At 52.2% G+C, this 5,000-nt stretch overlaps 1 non-coding gene across 1 annotated transcript in view; it reads right to left on the minus strand.

Annotated features, from left to right (window-relative positions):
- The window catches only part of LOC124576049, a 1,910-nt gene extending 563 nt beyond the window's left edge, over nt 1-1,347 (minus strand). The window contains exon 1 of the ribosomal RNA XR_006972472.1: nt 1-1,347. This exon is cut by the window's left edge and continues 563 nt beyond it. This is a non-coding gene — a ribosomal RNA (small subunit ribosomal RNA).
- Nucleotides 1,348-5,000: the final 3,653 nt, after the last annotated feature.

Here is a 5,000-nt window from a genome sequence, read left to right on the forward strand (position 1 = left end):
GAGCTATCAATCTGTCAATCCTTCCGGTGTCCGGGCCTGGTGAGGTTTCCCGTGTTGAGTCAAATTAAGCCGCAGGCTCCACTCCTGGTGGTGCCCTTCCGTCAATTCCTTTAAGTTTCAGCTTTGCAACCATACTTCCCCCGGAACCCAAAAGCTTTGGTTTCCCGGAGGCTGCCCGCCGAGTCATCGGAGGAACTGCGGCGGATCGCTGGCTGGCATCGTTTATGGTTAGAACTAGGGCGGTATCTGATCGCCTTCGAACCTCTAACTTTCGTTCTTGATTAATGAAAACATACTTGGCAAATGCTTTCGCTTCTGTTCGTCTTGCGACGATCCAAGAATTTCACCTCTAACGTCGCAATACGAATGCCCCCGCCTGTCCCTATTAATCATTACCTCGGGTTCCGAAAACCAACAAAATAGAACCGAGGTCCTATTCCATTATTCCATGCACACAGTATTCAGGCGGGCTTGCCTGCTTTAAGCACTCTAATTTGTTCAAAGTAAACGTGCCGGCCCACCGAGACACTCACTCAAGAGCACCCTGGTAGGATTGCAACGGGGTCCGCCTCGGGACGCACGAGCACGCACGAGGCGCGTCGCACGCCTTCGGCTCGCCCCACCGGCAGGACGTCCCACGATACATGCCAGTTAAACACCGACGGGCGGTGAACCAACAGCGTGGGACACAAATCCAACTACGAGCTTTTTAACCGCAACAACTTTAATATACGCTATTGGAGCTGGAATTACCGCGGCTGCTGGCACCAGACTTGCCCTCCAATAGATACTCGTTAAAGGATTTAAAGTGTACTCATTCCGATTACGGGGCCTCGGATGAGTCCCGTATCGTTATTTTTCGTCACTACCTCCCCGTGCCGGGAGTGGGTAATTTGCGCGCCTGCTGCCTTCCTTGGATGTGGTAGCCGTTTCTCAGGCTCCCTCTCCGGAATCGAACCCTGATTCCCCGTTACCCGTTACAACCATGGTAGGCGCAGAACCTACCATCGACAGTTGATAAGGCAGACATTTGAAAGATGCGTCGCCGGTACGAGGACCGTGCGATCAGCCCAAAGTTATTCAGAGTCACCAAGGCAAACGGACCGGACGAGCCGACCGATTGGTTTTGATCTAATAAAAGCGTCCCTTCCATCTCTGGTCGGGACTCTGTTTGCATGTATTAGCTCTAGAATTACCACAGTTATCCAAGTAACGTGGGTACGATCTAAGGAACCATAACTGATTTAATGAGCCATTCGCGGTTTCACCTTAATGCGGCTTGTACTGAGACATGCATGGCTTAATCTTTGAGACAAGCATATGACTACTGGCAGGATCAACCAGGGAGCTGCGTCAACTAGAGCTGAGCAGCCGGCCGCCCGGGAGTGTGTCCCGGGGGCCCGCGCGAACACGCAAGCGTCCGCTCAATTATTCTGCAAACAGGAGGAGGCTGAGCTCCCCTGCACAATACACCTCGAAACCCTCTCAGGTCCCGGCGGCGCGCAGCGCCGTCCTAAGTACTTGGTCGGGTTCGAGAGAGGCGCAATCGCCCGGAGTTTGGCGAGTAGACGCTTTAGGTGCGACCACCCGTGCTCCCAACTGAGCTTGCCGCTGCCGACAGAGGCCCGGGAGCGTGCTGTCGTGGCATTGCCGGCGGGAGACAACACGCGCCACCTACGGTGACCGGCAGCTCCAACGCCAGCGCCACAGAAGGACAAAAGCCCCACTTGGGTGCCGAAGCGAACTCTCCCAGCACAGCGCACGCGCCAACACGTCCGCACAGCTGCGATACAAACCACCTGCGAGAACCGCAGAGGCGACCGAGCAGCAGACGGCGTCGCGGCGCCGAGCGCCGGGCGGCGGCGCATCCTCAGCGCACACAGTCCTCAATCGGACCAGCACACTGCAGATGTCCACCGCGCTTCGCACCGGGCCCGCGAGGACCTACTTTGGCCGCACGGCGCCGCGTGCAGGGTGCGCCGGCGCGCAGCTGCGCCGCCTGCCGCCTCCGTCGGCCGGCGCGCCTGCCACTGGCCGCCCCCACCAGCCGGCTGTAGCGCGTGCGCCCACGCACCGCGCGGCCAGCACGCCGGGAGGCCCCCCCTCACCGGCCGGGGACGGTCCCACCCAGCCACCGCCGCGTATCGCTTCACACCCAGATGCCATTCACGTTCGTGGGCATGGTGGGTATCGCTGGAACAACCGGTTGGTAGCTCAACCGATCGTCGCCATCACTGATTCACCTCTAGCGAGAACAACCGCACCACAACGGTTTACCAGTTGTTCATTTGCATAACGTCACCAGCAAACGTAGGCGTCCATCGCCATTTGCAAATTCAACGATTGTTGCATGCCTGTGTCAGGTGTCACGACACACTATGTCTGCCCACATACACGCAACAACATGTGCACGCTTCGCGAACACGTGGAAGGTGGCCCCCGTACGTATGCGATGTCCATTGCGCGAACGACTGTCAACCGGCCTCTGTCGCATGTCGCAGATGTGGAACGCAGTGCACCATGCTATCACGGTGTGTGAGAAGAGACGACTACGTCTGACAACACGCGCCACTACATCAACAGACGGCTCATGCTGATCGCCATCCAGGGCATACCACACTGCAATCCAGCTCTTATAGGGAGACGACACGTAGCTGAGTGCACAACATTTGGACCGCATGGTTCGCCGTTGTTGGCGCAGTCGTTGTACGGTCACATGTACCACGATGTATCATTCAGTACATGAGGACCAATGTGCAGTACAGTGTGTGATTTGGACGTACAACATCAGCGGACAGTTGACACAGGCCGTACCACAGCGTAGGCTAAGTGCTTCGCACATGCGAATGCCAATGAACAACTGCAAATGCCAATGAACAACTGCAAAGGGCATTGAGCATGTACGTCCTGCTGCCATCCACATTACAGTGTATAGCTGCAAGGTGTTTAACATGAAGCGATACACTGGGGACCGGGCAGTGCGAGTAGCAAACTATATTGCGGGGGTTGCAGTTAGGCAACACTACACTAATTTAACGCGTCGTATGACAATTACAGAGCAGGTTAAGGCCCAACGTGTGTTGGGTTAAGGCCCAACGTGTGTTGGGTTAAGGCCCAACGTGTGTTGGGTTAAGGCCCAACGTGTGTTGGGTTAAGGCCCAACGTGTGTTGGGTTAAGGCCCAACGTGTGTTGGGTTAAGGCCCAACGTGTGTTGGGTTAAGGCCCAACGTGTGTTGGGTTAAGGCCCAACGTGTGTTGGGTTAAGGCCCAACGTGTGTTGGGTTAAGGCCCAACGTGTGTTGGGTTAAGGCCCAACGTGTGTTGGGTTAAGGCCCAACGTGTGTTGGGTTACGTTAAGGGGCAATGTGGGTTACGTTAAGGGGCAATGTGGGTTACGTTAAGGGGCAATGTGGGTTACGTTACGGCGCAATATAGGTTACGTTACGGCGCAATATAGGTTACGTTAAGGCGCAATATCGGTTACGTTAAGGCGCAATACAGGTTACGTTAAGGCGCAATACAGGTTACGTTAAGGCGCAATACAGGTTACGTTAAGGCGCAATACAGGTTACGTTAAGGCGCAATACAGGTTACGTTAAGGCGCAATACAGGTTACGTTAAGGCGCAATACAGGTTACGTTAAGGCGCAATACAGGTTACGTTAAGGCGCAATACAGGTTACGTTAAGGCGCAATGCAGGTTACGTTAAGGCGCAATGCAGGTTACGTTAAGGCGCAATACAGGTTACGTTAAGGCGCAATACAGGTTACGTTAAGGCGCAATACAGGTTACGTTAAGGCGCAATACAGGTTACGTTAAGGCGCAATACAGGTTACGTTAAGGCGCAATACAGGTTACGTTAAGGCGCAATACAGGTTACGTTAAGGCGCAATACAGGTTACGTTAAGGCGCAATACAGGTTACGTTAAGGCGCAATACAGGTTACGTTAAGGCGCAATACAGGTTACGTTAAGGCGCAATACAGGTTACGTTAAGGCGCAATACAGGTTACGTTAAGGCGCAATACAGGTTACGTTAAGGCGCAATACAGGTTACGTTAAGGCGCAATACAGGTTACGTTAAGGCGCAATACAGGTTACGTTAAGGCGCAATACAGGTTACGTTAAGGCGCAATACAGGTTACGTTAAGGCGCAATACAGGTTACGTTAAGGCGCAATACAGGTTACGTTAAGGCGCAATACAGGTTAGGTTAAGGCGCAATACAGGTTAGGTTAAGGCGCAATACAGGTTAGGTTAAGGTACGACATAGGTTAGGTTAAGGTACGACATAGGTTAGGTTAAGGTACGACATAGGTTAGGTTAAGGTACGACATAGGTTAGGTTAAGGTACGACATAGGTTAGGTTAAGGTACGACATAGGTTAGGTTAAGGTACGACATAGGTTAGGTTAAGGTACGACATAGGTTAGGTTAAGGTACGACATAGGTTAGGTTAAGGTACGACATAGGTTAGGTTAAGGTACGACATAGGTTAGGTTAAGGTACGACATAGGTTAGGTTAAGGTACGACATAGGTTAGGTTAAGGTACGACATAGGTTAGGTTAAGGTACGACATAGGTTAGGTTAAGGTACGACATAGGTTAGGTTAAGGTACGACATAGGTTAGGTTAAGGTACGACATAGGTTAGGTTAAGGTACGACATAGGTTAGGTTAAGGTACGACATAGGTTAGGTTAAGGTACGACATAGGTTAGGTTAAGGTACGACATAGGTTAGGTTAAGGTACGACATAGGTTAGGTTAAGGTACGACATAGGTTAGGTTAAGGTACGACATAGGTTAGGTTAAGGTACGACATAGGTTAGGTTAAGGTACGACATAGGTTAGGTTAAGGTACGACATAGGTTAGGTTAAGGTACGACATAGGTTAGGTTAAGGTACGACATAGGTTAGGTTAAGGTACGACATAGGTTAGGTTAAGGTACGACATAGGTTAGGTTAAGGTACGACATAGGTTAGGTTAAGGTACGACATAGGT

Source organism: Schistocerca americana, unplaced genomic scaffold (genome assembly GCF_021461395.2).
Source record: "Schistocerca americana isolate TAMUIC-IGC-003095 unplaced genomic scaffold, iqSchAmer2.1 HiC_scaffold_243, whole genome shotgun sequence".
In the NCBI taxonomy this organism is placed as follows: domain Eukaryota; kingdom Metazoa; phylum Arthropoda; class Insecta; order Orthoptera; family Acrididae; genus Schistocerca; species Schistocerca americana.